Source organism: Hyla sarda, unplaced genomic scaffold (genome assembly GCF_029499605.1).
Source record: "Hyla sarda isolate aHylSar1 unplaced genomic scaffold, aHylSar1.hap1 scaffold_2697, whole genome shotgun sequence".
Lineage (NCBI taxonomy): Eukaryota > Metazoa > Chordata > Amphibia > Anura > Hylidae > Hyla > Hyla sarda.
Window position 1 is genome coordinate 15,180 of NW_026609393.1, and position 17,630 is coordinate 32,809.

Below are 17,630 nucleotides of genomic sequence, written 5' to 3' on the forward strand. Positions count from 1 at the left end.
GTTGGAGCAGGTTTAGATACAGTCTAAAGTATAGATCTCAAAGTCTGTGCACAGAATTTAGCAAGGGCCTCGCACCTTCTGATGCATCAGGTAGGTGCACAATAGCATAGCCTAACCCTCTGTACTTTGGTCTATATTGATGCGGGACATAGACAGCCAGCTGATGACCAATCCATTAGTGCAATGGATGGCTGAAAGCATTTGTCTTTGCCTTTGCAATACCACAGAAGCAATGCATGGTCAATGTACAGCAATGACACACCTGTGTGAACAGCCAGGAGACCCCCCCCCCCCCCCCCCCATGTTATGTTACATAGTTACATAGTTAGTACGGTCGAAAAAAGACATATGTCCATCAAGTTCAACCAGGGAATTAAGGGGTAGGGGTGTGGCGCGATATTGGGGAAGGGATGAGATTTTATATTTCTTCATAAGCATTAATCTTATTTTGTCAATTAGGAACATTCAGCACCCACCCGCTATCAAGGCAGCTGCCTATCATGTCATGCCCTACCTGCACAGGTGTGCTGGCTACTCAAATGATCCAATTAAGGAGGCCATTTAGTCAGCAGCAGCAGAAGTCCTGTGCCTGGACGCTCCAACAGCGGCCAGACACAAGCAGAAGCAGAAGCAGCAGAAGCAGCAGCAGCACCACCTTTTGTTTTTTGGCTGCAGCAGCAGCAAGGCCCACAGGGCTGGCTAGCTGGCTAGCCAGCAAGCAGGTAGCAATGAAAGTAGGAATCTTTCTTTTTAACCCTGTAAGGGGGTGGTGCACTGTACCCGAAGATACTGCCATATCGGGTCAATGCATAGGGCGACGGAAGCAAGCTTCGAAATCGGCCCCCGTTCTCAAAAATCCATTTAATATATGGTCCCCAGATAGGGGACGTATCAGATATTAAACTGATAAGAACAGATTTTTTTTTTTTTTTTTTTTTTTTTTTTTATCTAAAGCCGAGGAACGTGCTTTCGATTCACCCAAAGTGCAAGAAAAAGTGCAAACGTGTTACACTAAAAAAACGTGCACAAAGGATGCGGTCTATCGCAAGCCCTTCTCCGATAGGAGAGAGGCCCCCCAACAAACCTTACCCTTCGCCTCCGGACCAAAAGGTACCTGCGAGGTTCCAGGTTCGATGTCCCTTTTCGCCGAAGCTACTAGGGGACCACAAATGCTCCCGGCATCCCCCTTGGCGTTAGCCAAGGTATCTGCCCGCAGAGCCGATTACGGTAGGTACCCTGCCAAAGCAGGAGTACCCGGGGTGTTTGCAGGGAGGTGCAGAACCTAATGGCCACACACACCTCCCCTAGACCGCCAGGAGGGACACCCAGAAGGGCTACCGCATCCTGACAAATCCTGTGAACACACAACACGCAAAAAGTGACACAGTGAGAAAAAAAGATATAAATAAGTGAATGTGTGCAGATATACTGCCCGGACATCCGGCCGGATCTATAAAAATTTCTCTGATCCTAGCCAGAAGGCCGGGAATCAAGAGGTGAGTGCCACAAGGTGAAGAGATTATGGTGCCCGTGCTTCAACCCAGTGAGTCTATTCTCCCAGTGAGTTTCGGCACCTCAGGGTCACCACTCCCCGAGGCACAAAAGTACCTCGGCTCTAGACCCTCTCAGCCTCATGGCGAGACCCGGAGGGAACAGGTCACATCGGGGCAGCCGTCGAGCTGATTCCTCAGAACCAGCCCCGGAAAGCCCTGGTACACCTGCATCCTCCATGCAGCACCCATCCCCACCAGCATGAAAACTGATAAGAACAGATACTACACTTGATCTTAGCCAAAAGGCCGAGAAGCGATAACCGTGAAAGGGGCGGGCCCAACAAGGTGCCCTTCATGGGCACTATCACTGCTTGCTGTCAGGGAGGCTGCCAGACAATTTTCCATGCACACTCTGGGCTGGGGGGCAGTCAACCACCAGTACACACAGCAGAACCTAAACCCATACCATTATTGCTAAGCAGCAAGACAGGGGCCCATTGCACTCCCACGGGGCCTTTTTAAATGCAATCCATAACCCGGATTTGCCAGGAACCCTTCTTACTCCTCCTACTTGCATGTGACACTGGGCTTAGGATCTGCATAGGAAACACACACACAAGCACACACCTACCTTTGTTGCCTGCAGATGCCTCCTTGGCTGTCCCCAAACGGTATCAAACCAACACCCACGGGAAGCTGTAAGCATAGAGGACATGCCTGCACCCCATTGGACTTACCTGTGTGGGTTAAATCCGGGTTATTTGACAACCTATGGCGGTGATGGTTCTGCTCAGGCAGAGCAGTGCTGATGCTCCTCATAAAGCTGTCGCTGCTGTGAAGGTTCTAGGTGACATCACAAATCCCTATGGTTACATACACAACAAAGCTGGGTTGTTGTTGTTTACACTCTGCAAGGCCTGTGGAAGTGAGTGACATCATAGCACTGTAGTTCTGAGGGTTCTAGATGGATGCAACAATCTCCTGTTGCTTCTATGAAGGCCATAATAGACGACATCACCAAACAGCTCCATAGTCACATACACAGCAAAGGAGAGATGTTGTTTACACCTAGTGATGTCAGTGGTATTGAGTGACATCACAGCACAGTGCTAAGGCTCCTGGGCCTGGACACAGCAGCGGCTGCAATATCTCAACGGAGAATACGTTTATATATATGTGTGTGTGTGCGCGTATATATATATATATATATATATATATATATATATATATATATATTTCTCCGCCGAAATCACTTTTAAACCCATTTCCACCTTTTTTTCCCTTCTCTTCCTCTTACTTTTTTTTCACGTTTTTTTACGTTTTTCTCCTTTTCGCCTCTTTTCTGGGCGTATTATTCTTCTTTTTCTTCTTTTTTTTCGTCTAATGCATACCCCATCAGTGCAGCAATGCTTATTCAATACCGCCAGCAGATGGAGACACTGGGGGATAATTTTCTAAGGATTTATACTGATTTTTCCTGTCTGAATTTGTCGCACAGAAAGTTGCAGGCCAAATATGTGTGACATTTCTGCGACTTTAGCTTCTAGAGCATTTTTACAACATTATACATAGGTGCTGAATACATAAAAAGCGACTGTTCAGCGACAGACAAGTCGCATCGGCTGAAAGTAGGCCAGAATGTCAGTCCATGTTGGAGCAGGTTTAGATACAGTCTAAAGTATAGATCTCAAAGTCTGTGCACAGAATTTAGCAAGGGCCTCGCACCTTCTGATGCATCAGGTAGGTGCACAATAGCATAGCCTAACCCTCTGTACTTTGGTCTATATTGATGCGGGACATAGACAGCCAGCTGATGACCAATCCATTAGTGCAATGGATGGCTGGAAGCATTTGTCTTTGCCTTTGCAATACCACAGAAGCAATGCATGGTCAATGTACAGCAATGACACACCTGTGTGAACAGCCAGGAGACCCCCCCCCCCCCCCCCCCATGTTATGTTACATAGTTACATAGTTAGTACGGTCGAAAAAAGACATATGTCCATCAAGTTCAACCAAGGAATTAAGGGGTAGGGGTGTGGCGCGATATTGGGGAAGGGATGAGATTTTATATTTCTTCATAAGCATTAATCTTATTTTGTCAATTAGGAACATTCAGCACCCACCCGCTATCAAGGCAGCTGCCTATCATGTCATGCCCTACCTGCACAGGTGTGCTGGCTACTCAAATGATCCAATTAAGGAGGCCATTTAGTCAGCAGCAGCAGAAGTCCTGTGCCTGGACGCTCCAACAGCGGCCAGACACAAGCAGAAGCAGAAGCAGCAGAAGCAGCAGCAGCACCACCTTTTGTTTTTTGGCTGCAGCAGCAGCAAGGCCCACAGGGCTGGCTAGCTGGCTAGCCAGCAAGCAGGTAGCAATGAAAGTAGGAATCTTTCTTTTTAACCCTGTAAGGGGGTGGTGCACTGTACCCGAAGATACTGCCATATCGGGTCAATGCATAGGGCGACGGAAGCAAGCTTCGAAATCGGCCCCCGTTCTCAAAAATCCATTTAATATATGGTCCCCAGATAGGGGACGTATCAGATATTAAACTGATAAGAACAGATACTACACTTGATCTTAGCCAAAAGGCCGAGAAGCGATAACCGTGAAAGGGGCGGGCCCAACAAGGTGCCCTTCATGGGCACTATCACTGCTTGCTGTCAGGGAGGCTGCCAGACAATTTTCCATGCACACTCTGGGCTGGGGGGCAGTCAACCACCAGTACACACAGCAGAACCTAAACCCATACCATTATTGCTAAGCAGCAAGACAGGGGCCCATTGCACTCCCACGGGGCCTTTTTAAATGCAATCCATAACCCGGATTTGCCAGGAACCCTTCTTACTCCTCCTACTTGCATGTGACACTGGGCTTAGGATCTGCATAGGAAACACACACACAAGCACACACCTACCTTTGTTGCCTGCAGATGCCTCCTTGGCTGTCCCCAAACGGTATCAAACCAACACCCACGGGAAGCTGTAAGCATAGAGGACATGCCTGCACCCCATTGGACTTACCTGTGTGGGTTAAATCCGGGTTATTTGACAACCTATGGCGGTGATGGTTCTGCTCAGGCAGAGCAGTGCTGATGCTCCTCATAAAGCTGTCGCTGCTGTGAAGGTTCTAGGTGACATCACAAATCCCTATGGTTACATACACAACAAAGCTGGGTTGTTGTTGTTTACACTCTGCAAGGCCTGTGGAAGTGAGTGACATCATAGCACTGTAGTTCTGAGGGTTCTAGATGGATGCAACAATCTCCTGTTGCTTCTATGAAGGCCATAATAGACGACATCACCAAACAGCTCCATAGTCACATACACAGCAAAGGAGAGATGTTGTTTACACCTAGTGATGTCAGTGGTATTGAGTGACATCACAGCACAGTGCTAAGGCTCCTGGGCCTGGACACAGCAGCGGCTGCAATATCTCAACGGAGAATACGTTTATATATATGTGTGTGTGTGCGCGTATATATATATATATATATATATATATATATATATATATATATATATGTATATATATATATATTTCTCCGCCGAAATCACTTTTAAACCCATTTCCACCTTTTTTTCCCTTCTCTTCCTCTTACTTTTTTTTCACGTTTTTTTACGTTTTTCTCCTTTTCGCCTCTTTTCTGGGCGTATTATTCTTCTTTTTCTTCTTTTTTTTCGTCTAATGCATACCCCATCAGTGCAGCAATGCTTATTCAATACCGCCAGCAGATGGAGACACTGGGGGATAATTTTCTAAGGATTTATACTGATTTTTCCTGTCTGAATTTGTCGCACAGAAAGTTGCAGGCCAAATATGTGTGACATTTCTGCGACTTTAGCTTCTAGAGCATTTTTACAACATTATACATAGGTGCTGAATACATAAAAAGCGACTGTTCAGCGACAGACAAGTCGCATCGGCTGAAAGTAGGCCAGAATGTCAGTCCATGTTGGAGCAGGTTTAGATACAGTCTAAAGTATAGATCTCAAAGTCTGTGCACAGAATTTAGCAAGGGCCTCGCACCTTCTGATGCATCAGGTAGGTGCACAATAGCATAGCCTAACCCTCTGTACTTTGGTCTATATTGATGCGGGACATAGACAGCCAGCTGATGACCAATCCATTAGTGCAATGGATGGCTGGAAGCATTTGTCTTTGCCTTTGCAATACCACAGAAGCAATGCATGGTCAATGTACAGCAATGACACACCTGTGTGAACAGCCAGGAGACCCCCCCCCCCCATGTTATGTTACATAGTTACATAGTTAGTACGGTCGAAAAAAGACATATGTCCATCAAGTTCAACCAGGGAATTAAGGGGTAGGGGTGTGGCGCGATATTGGGGAAGGGATGAGATTTTATATTTCTTCATAAGCATTAATCTTATTTTGTCAATTAGGAACATTCAGCACCCACCCGCTATCAAGGCAGCTGCCTATCATGTCATGCCCTACCTGCACAGGTGTGCTGGCTACTCAAATGATCCAATTAAGGAGGCCATTTAGTCAGCAGCAGCAGAAGTCCTGTGCCTGGACGCTCCAACAGCGGCCAGACACAAGCAGAAGCAGAAGCAGCAGAAGCAGCAGCAGCAGAAGCAGCAGCAGCACCACCTTTTGTTTTTTGGCTGCAGCAGCAGCAAGGCCCACAGGGCTGGCTAGCTGGCTAGCCAGCAAGCAGGTAGCAATGAAAGTAGGAATCTTTCTTTTTAACCCTGTAAGGGGGTGGTGCACTGTACCCGAAGATACTGCCATATCGGGTCAATGCATAGGGCGACGGAAGCAAGCTTCGAAATCGGCCCCCGTTCTCAAAAATCCATTTAATATATGGTCCCCAGATAGGGGACGTATCAGATATTAAACTCATAAGAACAGATACTACACTTGATCTTAGCCAAAAGGCCGAGAAGCGATAACCGTGAAAGGGGCGGGCCCAACAAGGTGCCCTTCATGGGCACTATCACTGCTTGCTGTCAGGGAGGCTGCCAGACAATTTTCCATGCACACTCTGGGCTGGGGGGCAGTCAACCACCAGTACACACAGCAGAACCTAAACCCATACCATTATTGCTAAGCAGCAAGACAGGGGCCCATTGCACTCCCACGGGGCCTTTTTAAATGCAATCCATAACCCGGATTTGCCAGGAACCCTTCTTACTCCTCCTACTTGCATGTGACACTGGGCTTAGGATCTGCATAGGAAACACACACACAAGCACACACCTACCTTTGTTGCCTGCAGATGCCTCCTTGGCTGTCCCCAAACGGTATCAAACCAACACCCACGGGAAGCTGTAAGCATAGAGGACATGCCTGCACCCCATTGGACTTACCTGTGTGGGTTAAATCCGGGTTATTTGACAACCTATGGCGGTGATGGTTCTGCTCAGGCAGAGCAGTGCTGATGCTCCTCATAAAGCTGTCGCTGCTGTGAAGGTTCTAGGTGACATCACAAATCCCTATGGTTACATACACAACAAAGCTGGGTTGTTGTTGTTTACACTCTGCAAGGCCTGTGGAAGTGAGTGACATCATAGCACTGTAGTTCCGAGGGTTCTAGATGGATGCAACAATCTCCTGTTGCTTCTATGAAGGCCATAATAGACGACATCACCAAACAGCTCCATAGTCACATACACAGCAAAGGAGAGATGTTGTTTACACCTAGTGATGTCAGTGGTATTGAGTGACATCACAGCACAGTGCTAAGGCTCCTGGGCCTGGACACAGCAGCGGCTGCAATATCTCAACGGACAATACGTTTATATATATGTGTGTGTGTGCGCGTATATATATATATATATATATATATATATATATATATATATATATATTTCTCCGCCGAAATCACTTTTAAACCCATTTCCACCTTTTTTTCCCTTCTCTTCCTCTTACTTTTTTTTCACGTTTTTTTAATTTTTTCTCCTTTTCGCCTCTTTTCTGGGCGTATTATTCTTCTTTTTCTTCTTTTTTTTCGTCTAATGCATACCCCATCAGTGCAGCAATGCTTATTCAATACCGCCAGCAGATGGAGACACTGGGGGATAATTTTCTAAGGATTTATACTGATTTTTCCTGTCTGAATTTGTCGCACAGAAAGTTGCAGGCCAAATATGTGTGACATTTCTGCGACTTTAGCTTCTAGAGCATTTTTACAACATTATACATAGGTGCTGAATACATAAAAAGCGACTGTTCAGCGACAGACAAGTCGCATCGGCTGAAAGTAGGCCAGAATGTCAGTCCATGTTGGAGCAGGTTTAGATACAGTCTAAAGTATAGATCTCAAAGTCTGTGCACAGAATTTAGCAAGGGCCTCGCACCTTCTGATGCATCAGGTAGGTGCACAATAGCATAGCCTAACCCTCTGTACTTTGGTCTATATTGATGCGGGACATAGACAGCCAGCTGATGACCAATCCATTAGTGCAATGGATGGCTGGAAGCATTTGTCTTTGCCTTTGCAATACCACAGAAGCAATGCATGGTCAATGTACAGCAATGACACACCTGTGTGAACAGCCAGGAGACCCCCCCCCCCCCCCATGTTATGTTACATAGTTACATAGTTAGTACGGTCGAAAAAAGACATATGTCCATCAAGTTCAACCAGGGAATTAAGGGGTAGGGGTGTGGCGCGATATTGGGGAAGGGATGAGATTTTATATTTCTTCATAAGCATTAATCTTATTTTGTCAATTAGGAACATTCAGCACCCACCCGCTATCAAGGCAGCTGCCTATCATGTCATGCCCTACCTGCACAGGTGTGCTGGCTACTCAAATGATCCAATTAAGGAGGCCATTTAGTCAGCAGCAGCAGAAGTCCTGTGCCTGGACGCTCCAACAGCGGCCAGACACAAGCAGAAGCAGAAGCAGCAGAAGCAGCAGCAGCACCACCTTTTGTTTTTTGGCTGCAGCAGCAGCAAGGCCCACAGGGCTGGCTAGCTGGCTAGCCAGCAAGCAGGTAGCAATGAAAGTAGGAATCTTTCTTTTTAACCCTGTAAGGGGGTGGTGCACTGTACCCGAAGATACTGCCATATCGGGTCAATGCATAGGGCGACGGAAGCAAGCTTCGAAATCGGCCCCCGTTCTCAAAAATCCATTTAATATATGGTCCCCAGATAGGGGACGTATCAGATATTAAACTGATAAGAACAGATACTACACTTGATCTTAGCCAAAAGGCCGAGAAGCGATAACCGTGAAAGGGGCGGGCCCAACAAGGTGCCCTTCATGGGCACTATCACTGCTTGCTGTCAGGGAGGCTGCCAGACAATTTTCCATGCACACTCTGGGCTGGGGGGCAGTCAACCACCAGTACACACAGCAGAACCTAAACCCATACCATTATTGCTAAGCAGCAAGACAGGGGCCCATTGCACTCCCACGGGGCCTTTTTAAATGCAATCCATAACCCGGATTTGCCAGGAACCCTTCTTACTCCTCCTACTTGCATGTGACACTGGGCTTAGGATCTGCATAGGAAACACACACACAAGCACACACCTACCTTTGTTGCCTGCAGATGCCTCCTTGGCTGTCCCCAAACGGTATCAAACCAACACCCACGGGAAGCTGTAAGCATAGAGGACATGCCTGCACCCCATTGGACTTACCTGTGTGGGTTAAATCCGGGTTATTTGACAACCTATGGCGGTGATGGTTCTGCTCAGGCAGAGCAGTGCTGATGCTCCTCATAAAGCTGTCGCTGCTGTGAAGGTTCTAGGTGACATCACAAATCCCTATGGTTACATACACAACAAAGCTGGGTTGTTGTTGTTTACACTCTGCAAGGCCTGTGGAAGTGAGTGACATCATAGCACTGTAGTTCTGAGGGTTCTAGATGGATGCAACAATCTCCTGTTGCTTCTATGAAGGCCATAATAGACGACATCACCAAACAGCTCCATAGTCACATACACAGCAAAGGAGAGATGTTGTTTACACCTAGTGATGTCAGTGGTATTGAGTGACATCACAGCACAGTGCTAAGGCTCCTGGGCCTGGACACAGCAGCGGCTGCAATATCTCAACGGAGAATACGTTTATATATATGTGTGTGTGTGCGCGTATATATATATATATATATATATATATATATATATATATATATATTTCTCCGCCGAAATCACTTTTAAACCCATTTCCACCTTTTTTTCCCTTCTCTTCCTCTTACTTTTTTTTCAAGTTTTTTTACGTTTTTCTCCTTTTCGCCTCTTTTCTGGGCGTATTATTCTTCTTTTTCTTCTTTTTTTTCGTCTAATGCATACCCCATCAGTGCAGCAATGCTTATTCAATACCGCCAGCAGATGGAGACACTGGGGGATAATTTTCTAAGGATTTATACTGATTTTTCCTGTCTGAATTTGTCGCACAGAAAGTTGCAGGCCAAATATGTGTGACATTTCTGCGACTTTAGCTTCTAGAGCATTTTTACAACATTATACATAGGTGCTGAATACATAAAAAGCGACTGTTCAGCGACAGACAAGTCGCATCGGCTGAAAGTAGGCCAGAATGTCAGTCCATGTTGGAGCAGGTTTAGATACAGTCTAAAGTATAGATCTCAAAGTCTGTGCACAGAATTTAGCAAGGGCCTCGCACCTTCTGATGCATCAGGTAGGTGCACAATAGCATAGCCTAACCCTCTGTACTTTGGTCTATATTGATGCGGGACATAGACAGCCAGCTGATGACCAATCCATTAGTGCAATGGATGGCTGGAAGCATTTGTCTTTGCCTTTGCAATACCACAGAAGCAATGCATGGTCAATGTACAGCAATGACACACCTGTGTGAACAGCCAGGAGACCCCCCCCCCCATGTTATGTTACATAGTTACATAGTTAGTACGGTCGAAAAAAGACATATGTCCATCAAGTTCAACCAGGGAATTAAGGGGTAGGGGTGTGGCGCGATATTGGGGAAGGGATGAGATTTTATATTTCTTCATAAGCATTAATCTTATTTTGTCAATTAGGAACATTCAGCACCCACCCGCTATCAAGGCAGCTGCCTATCATGTCATGCCCTACCTGCACAGGTGTGCTGGCTACTCAAATGATCCAATTAAGGAGGCCATTTAGTCAGCAGCAGCAGAAGTCCTGTGCCTGGACGCTCCAACAGCGGCCAGACACAAGCAGAAGCAGAAGCAGCAGAAGCAGCAGCAGCAGAAGCAGCAGCAGCACCACCTTTTGTTTTTTGGCTGCAGCAGCAGCAAGGCCCACAGGGCTGGCTAGCTGGCTAGCCAGCAAGCAGGTAGCAATGAAAGTAGGAATCTTTCTTTTTAACCCTGTAAGGGGGTGGTGCACTGTACCCGAAGATACTGCCATATCGGGTCAATGCATAGGGCGACGGAAGCAAGCTTCGAAATCGGCCCCCGTTCTCAAAAATCCATTTAATATATGGTCCCCAGATAGGGGACGTATCAGATATTAAACTGATAAGAACAGATACTACACTTGATCTTAGCCAAAAGGCCGAGAAGCGATAACCGTGAAAGGGGCGGGCCCAACAAGGTGCCCTTCATGGGCACTATCACTGCTTGCTGTCAGGGAGGCTGCCAGACAATTTTCCATGCACACTCTGGGCTGGGGGGCAGTCAACCACCAGTACACACAGCAGAACCTAAACCCATACCATTATTGCTAAGCAGCAAGACAGGGGCCCATTGCACTCCCACGGGGCCTTTTTAAATGCAATCCATAACCCGGATTTGCCAGGAACCCTTCTTACTCCTCCTACTTGCATGTGACACTGGGCTTAGGATCTGCATAGGAAACACACACACAAGCACACACCTACCTTTGTTGCCTGCAGATGCCTCCTTGGCTGTCCCCAAACGGTATCAAACCAACACCCACGGGAAGCTGTAAGCATAGAGGACATGCCTGCACCCCATTGGACTTACCTGTGTGGGTTAAATCCGGGTTATTTGACAACCTATGGCGGTGATGGTTCTGCTCAGGCAGAGCAGTGCTGATGCTCCTCATAAAGCTGTCGCTGCTGTGAAGGTTCTAGGTGACATCACAAATCCCTATGGTTACATACACAACAAAGCTGGGTTGTTGTTGTTTACACTCTGCAAGGCCTGTGGAAGTGAGTGACATCATAGCACTGTAGTTCTGAGGGTTCTAGATGGATGCAACAATCTCCTGTTGCTTCTATGAAGGCCATAATAGACGACATCACCAAACAGCTCCATAGTCACATACACAGCAAAGGAGAGATGTTGTTTACACCTAGTGATGTCAGTGGTATTGAGTGACATCACAGCACAGTGCTAAGGCTCCTGGGCCTGGACACAGCAGCGGCTGCAATATCTCAACGGAGAATACGTTTATATATATGTGTGTGTGTGCGCGTATATATATATATATATATATATATATATATATATATATATATATATATTTCTCCGCCGAAATCACTTTTAAACCCATTTCCACCTTTTTTTCCCTTCTCTTCCTCTTACTTTTTTTTCACGTTTTTTTACGTTTTTCTCCTTTTCGCCTCTTTTCTGGGCGTATTATTCTTCTTTTTCTTCTTTTTTTTCGTCTAATGCATACCCCATCAGTGCAGCAATGCTTATTCAATACCTCCAGCAGATGGAGACACTGGGGGATAATTTTCTAAGGATTTATACTGATTTTTCCTGTCTGAATTTGTCGCACAGAAAGTTGCAGGCCAAATATGTGTGACATTTCTGCGACTTTAGCTTCTAGAGCATTTTTACAACATTATACATAGGTGCTGAATACATAAAAAGCGACTGTTCAGCGACAGACAAGTCGCATCGGCTGAAAGTAGGCCAGAATGTCAGTCCATGTTGGAGCAGGTTTAGATACAGTCTAAAGTATAGATCTCAAAGTCTGTGCACAGAATTTAGCAAGGGCCTCGCACCTTCTGATGCATCAGGTAGGTGCACAATAGCATAGCCTAACCCTCTGTACTTTGGTCTATATTGATGCGGGACATAGACAGCCAGCTGATGACCAATCCATTAGTGCAATGGATGGCTGGAAGCATTTGTCTTTGCCTTTGCAATACCACAGAAGCAATGCATGGTCAATGTACAGCAATGACACACCTGTGTGAACAGCCAGGAGACCCCCCCCCCCCCCCATGTTATGTTACATAGTTACATAGTTAGTACGGTCGAAAAAAGACATATGTCCATCAAGTTCAACCAGGGAATTAAGGGGTAGGGGTGTGGCGCGATATTGGGGAAGGGATGAGATTTTATATTTCTTCATAAGCATTAATCTTATTTTGTCAATTAGGAACATTCAGCACCCACCCGCTATCAAGGCAGCTGCCTATCATGTCATGCCCTACCTGCACAGGTGTGCTGGCTACTCAAATGATCCAATTAAGGAGGCCATTTAGTCAGCAGCAGCAGAAGTCCTGTGCCTGGACGCTCCAACAGCGGCCAGACACAAGCAGAAGCAGAAGCAGCAGCAGCAGAAGCAGCAGCAGCACCACCTTTTGTTTTTTGGCTGCAGCAGCAGCAAGGCCCACAGGGCTGGCTAGCTGGCTAGCCAGCAAGCAGGTAGCAATGAAAGTAGGAATCTTTCTTTTTAACCCTGTAAGGGGGTGGTGCACTGTACCCGAAGATACTGCCATATCGGGTCAATGCATAGGGCGACGGAAGCAAGCTTCGAAATCGGCCCCCGTTCTCAAAAATCCATTTAATATATGGTCCCCAGATAGGGGACGTATCAGATATTAAACTGATAAGAACAGATACTACACTTGATCTTAGCCAAAAGGCCGAGAAGCGATAACCGTGAAAGGGGCGGGCCCAACAAGGTGCCCTTCATGGGCACTATCACTGCTTGCTGTCAGGGAGGCTGCCAGACAATTTTCCATGCACACTCTGGGCTGGGGGGCAGTCAACCACCAGTACACACAGCAGAACCTAAACCCATACCATTATTGCTAAGCAGCAAGACAGGGGCCCATTGCACTCCCACGGGGCCTTTTTAAATGCAATCCATAACCCGGATTTGCCAGGAACCCTTCTTACTCCTCCTACTTGCATGTGACACTGGGCTTAGGATCTGCATAGGAAACACACACACAAGCACACACCTACCTTTGTTGCCTGCAGATGCCTCCTTGGCTGTCCCCAAACGGTATCAAACCAACACCCACGGGAAGCTGTAAGCATAGAGGACATGCCTGCACCCCATTGGACTTACCTGTGTGGGTTAAATCCGGGTTATTTGACAACCTATGGCGGTGATGGTTCTGCTCAGGCAGAGCAGTGCTGATGCTCCTCATAAAGCTGTCGCTGCTGTGAAGGTTCTAGGTGACATCACAAATCCCTATGGTTACATACACAACAAAGCTGGGTTGTTGTTGTTTACACTCTGCAAGGCCTGTGGAAGTGAGTGACATCATAGCACTGTAGTTCTGAGGGTTCTAGATGGATGCAACAATCTCCTGTTGCTTCTATGAAGGCCATAATAGACGACATCACCAAACAGCTCCATAGTCACATACACAGCAAAGGAGAGATGTTGTTTACACCTAGTGATGTCAGTGGTATTGAGTGACATCACAGCACAGTGCTAAGGCTCCTGGGCCTGGACACAGCAGCGGCTGCAATATCTCAACGGAGAATACGTTTATATATATGTGTGTGTGTGCGCGTATATATATATATATATATATATATATATATATATATATATATATTTCTCCGCCGAAATCACTTTTAAACCCATTTCCACCTTTTTTTCCCTTCTCTTCCTCTTACTTTTTTTTCAAGTTTTTTTACGTTTTTCTCCTTTTCGCCTCTTTTCTGGGCGTATTATTCTTCTTTTTCTTCTTTTTTTTCGTCTAATGCATACCCCATCAGTGCAGCAATGCTTATTCAATACCGCCAGCAGATGGAGACACTGGGGGATAATTTTCTAAGGATTTATACTGATTTTTCCTGTCTGAATTTGTCGCACAGAAAGTTGCAGGCCAAATATGTGTGACATTTCTGCGACTTTAGCTTCTAGAGCATTTTTACAACATTATACATAGGTGCTGAATACATAAAAAGCGACTGTTCAGCGACAGACAAGTCGCATCGGCTGAAAGTAGGCCAGAATGTCAGTCCATGTTGGAGCAGGTTTAGATACAGTCTAAAGTATAGATCTCAAAGTCTGTGCACAGAATTTAGCAAGGGCCTCGCACCTTCTGATGCATCAGGTAGGTGCACAATAGCATAGCCTAACCCTCTGTACTTTGGTCTATATTGATGCGGGACATAGACAGCCAGCTGATGACCAATCCATTAGTGCAATGGATGGCTGGAAGCATTTGTCTTTGCCTTTGCAATACCACAGAAGCAATGCATGGTCAATGTACAGCAATGACAAACCTGTGTGAACAGCCAGGAGACCCCCCCCCCCCCCCATGTTATGTTACATAGTTACATAGTTAGTACGGTCGAAAAAAGACATATGTCCATCAAGTTCAACCAGGGAATTAAGGGGTAGGGGTGTGGCGCGATATTGGGGAAGGGATGAGATTTTATATTTCTTCATAAGCATTAATCTTATTTTGTCAATTAGGAACATTCAGCACCCACCCGCTATCAAGGCAGCTGCCTATCATGTCATGCCCTACCTGCACAGGTGTGCTGGCTACTCAAATGATCCAATTAAGGAGGCCATTTAGTCAGCAGCAGCAGAAGTCCTGTGCCTGGACGCTCCAACAGCGGCCAGACACAAGCAGAAGCAGAAGCAGCAGAAGCAGCAGCAGCACCACCTTTTGTTTTTTGGCTGCAGCAGCAGCAAGGCCCACAGGGCTGGCTAGCTGGCTAGCCAGCAAGCAGGTAGCAATGAAAGTAGGAATCTTTCTTTTTAACCCTGTAAGGGGGTGGTGCACTGTACCCGAAGATACTGCCATATCGGGTCAATGCATAGGGCGACGGAAGCAAGCTTCGAAATCGGCCCCCGTTCTCAAAAATCCATTTAATATATGGTCCCCAGATAGGGGACGTATCAGATATTAAACTGATAAGAACAGATACTACACTTGATCTTAGCCAAAAGGCCGAGAAGCGATAACCGTGAAAGGGGCGGGCCCAACAAGGTGCCCTTCATGGGCACTATCACTGCTTGCTGTCAGGGAGGCTGCCAGACAATTTTCCATGCACACTCTGGGCTGGGGGGCAGTCAACCACCAGTACACACAGCAGAACCTAAACCCATACCATTATTGCTAAGCAGCAAGACAGGGGCCCATTGCACTCCCACGGGGCCTTTTTAAATGCAATCCATAACCCGGATTTGCCAGGAACCCTTCTTACTCCTCCTACTTGCATGTGACACTGGGCTTAGGATCTGCATAGGAAACACACACACAAGCACACACCTACCTTTGTTGCCTGCAGATGCCTCCTTGGCTGTCCCCAAACGGTATCAAACCAACACCCACGGGAAGCTGTAAGCATAGAGGACATGCCTGCACCCCATTGGACTTACCTGTGTGGGTTAAATCCGGGTTATTTGACAACCTATGGCGGTGATGGTTCTGCTCAGGCAGAGCAGTGCTGATGCTCCTCATAAAGCTGTCGCTGCTGTGAAGGTTCTAGGTGACATCACAAATCCCTATGGTTACATACACAACAAAGCTGGGTTGTTGTTGTTTACACTCTGCAAGGCCTGTGGAAGTGAGTGACATCATAGCACTGTAGTTCTGAGGGTTCTAGATGGATGCAACAATCTCCTGTTGCTTCTATGAAGGCCATAATAGACGACATCACCAAACAGCTCCATAGTCACATACACAGCAAAGGAGAGATGTTGTTTACACCTAGTGATGTCAGTGGTATTGAGTGACATCACAGCACAGTGCTAAGGCTCCTGGGCCTGGACACAGCAGCGGCTGCAATATCTCAACGGAGAATACGTTTATATATATGTGTGTGTGTGCGCGTATATATATATATATATATATATATATATATATATATATATATATATATTTCTCCGCCGAAATCACTTTTAAACCCATTTCCACCTTTTTTTCCCTTCTCTTCCTCTTACTTTTTTTTCACGTTTTTTTACGTTTTTCTCCTTTTCGCCTCTTTTCTGGGCGTATTATTCTTCTTTTTCTTCTTTTTTTTCGTCTAATGCATACCCCATCAGTGCAGCAATGCTTATTCAATACCGCCAGCAGATGGAGACACTGGGGGATAATTTTCTAAGGATTTATACTGATTTTTCCTGTCTGAATTTGTCGCACAGAAAGTTGCAGGCCAAATATGTGTGACATTTCTGCGACTTTAGCTTCTAGAGCATTTTTACAACATTATACATAGGTGCTGAATACATAAAAAGCGACTGTTCAGCGACAGACAAGTCGCATCGGCTGAAAGTAGGCCAGAATGTCAGTCCATGTTGGAGCAGGTTTAGATACAGTCTAAAGTATAGATCTCAAAGTCTGTGCACAGAATTTAGCAAGGGCCTCGCACCTTCTGATGCATCAGGTAGGTGCACAATAGCATAGCCTAACCCTCTGTACTTTGGTCTATATTGATGCGGGACATAGACAGCCAGCTGATGACCAATCCATTAGTGCAATGGATGGCTGGAAGCATTTGTCTTTGCCTTTGCAATACCACAGAAGCAATGCATGGTCAATGTACAGCAATGACACACCTGTGTGAACAGCCAGGAGACCCCCCCCCCCCCCCCCCATGTTATGTTACATAGTTACATAGTTAGTACGGTCGAAAAAAGACATATGTCCATCAAGTTCAACCAGGGAATTAAGGGGTAGGGGTGTGGCGCGATATTGGGGAAGGGATGAGATTTTATATTTCTTCATAAGCATTAATCTTATTTTGTCAATTAGGAACATTCAGCACCCACCCGCTATCAAGGCAGCTGCCTATCATGTCATGCCCTACCTGCACAGGTGTGCTGGCTACTCAAATGATCCAATTAAGGAGGCCATTTAGTCAGCAGCAGCAGAAGTCCTGTGCCTGGACGCTCCAACAGCGGCCAGACACAAGCAGAAGCAGAAGCAGCAGAAGCAGCAGCAGCACCACCTTTTGTTTTTTGGCTGCAGCAGCAGCAAGGCCCACAGGGCTGGCTAGCTGGCTAGCCAGCAAGCAGGTAGCAA

The 17,630-nt window shown here is 46.4% G+C and overlaps 7 non-coding genes and 1 pseudogene across 7 annotated transcripts; all 8 read right to left on the minus strand.

The window, feature by feature from the left end:
* Positions 1-764: 764 nt before the first annotated feature.
* On the minus strand, positions 765-959 carry LOC130325001 (U2 spliceosomal RNA). The gene has a single exon (XR_008869890.1). It is a non-coding gene; the product is annotated as a U2 spliceosomal RNA (small nuclear RNA).
* Positions 960-1,651: 692 nt separating this feature from the next.
* On the minus strand, positions 1,652-1,811 carry LOC130325002 (U2 spliceosomal RNA; annotated as a pseudogene).
* A 2,096-nt stretch (positions 1,812-3,907) lies between these two features.
* Positions 3,908-4,098, minus strand: LOC130325006 (U2 spliceosomal RNA). Its single transcript, XR_008869894.1, has one exon. It is a non-coding gene; the product is annotated as a U2 spliceosomal RNA (small nuclear RNA).
* A 2,122-nt stretch (positions 4,099-6,220) lies between these two features.
* On the minus strand, positions 6,221-6,411 carry LOC130324999 (U2 spliceosomal RNA). The gene has a single exon (XR_008869889.1). It is a non-coding gene; the product is annotated as a U2 spliceosomal RNA (small nuclear RNA).
* A 2,094-nt stretch (positions 6,412-8,505) lies between these two features.
* Positions 8,506-8,696, minus strand: LOC130324992 (U2 spliceosomal RNA). The gene has a single exon (XR_008869883.1). It is a non-coding gene; the product is annotated as a U2 spliceosomal RNA (small nuclear RNA).
* A 2,103-nt stretch (positions 8,697-10,799) lies between these two features.
* Positions 10,800-10,990, minus strand: LOC130324993 (U2 spliceosomal RNA). The gene has a single exon (XR_008869884.1). It is a non-coding gene; the product is annotated as a U2 spliceosomal RNA (small nuclear RNA).
* Positions 10,991-13,092: 2,102 nt separating this feature from the next.
* Positions 13,093-13,283, minus strand: LOC130324994 (U2 spliceosomal RNA). The gene has a single exon (XR_008869885.1). It is a non-coding gene; the product is annotated as a U2 spliceosomal RNA (small nuclear RNA).
* A 2,092-nt stretch (positions 13,284-15,375) lies between these two features.
* LOC130324995 (U2 spliceosomal RNA) lies at positions 15,376-15,566 on the minus strand. Its single transcript, XR_008869886.1, has one exon. It is a non-coding gene; the product is annotated as a U2 spliceosomal RNA (small nuclear RNA).
* Positions 15,567-17,630: the final 2,064 nt, after the last annotated feature.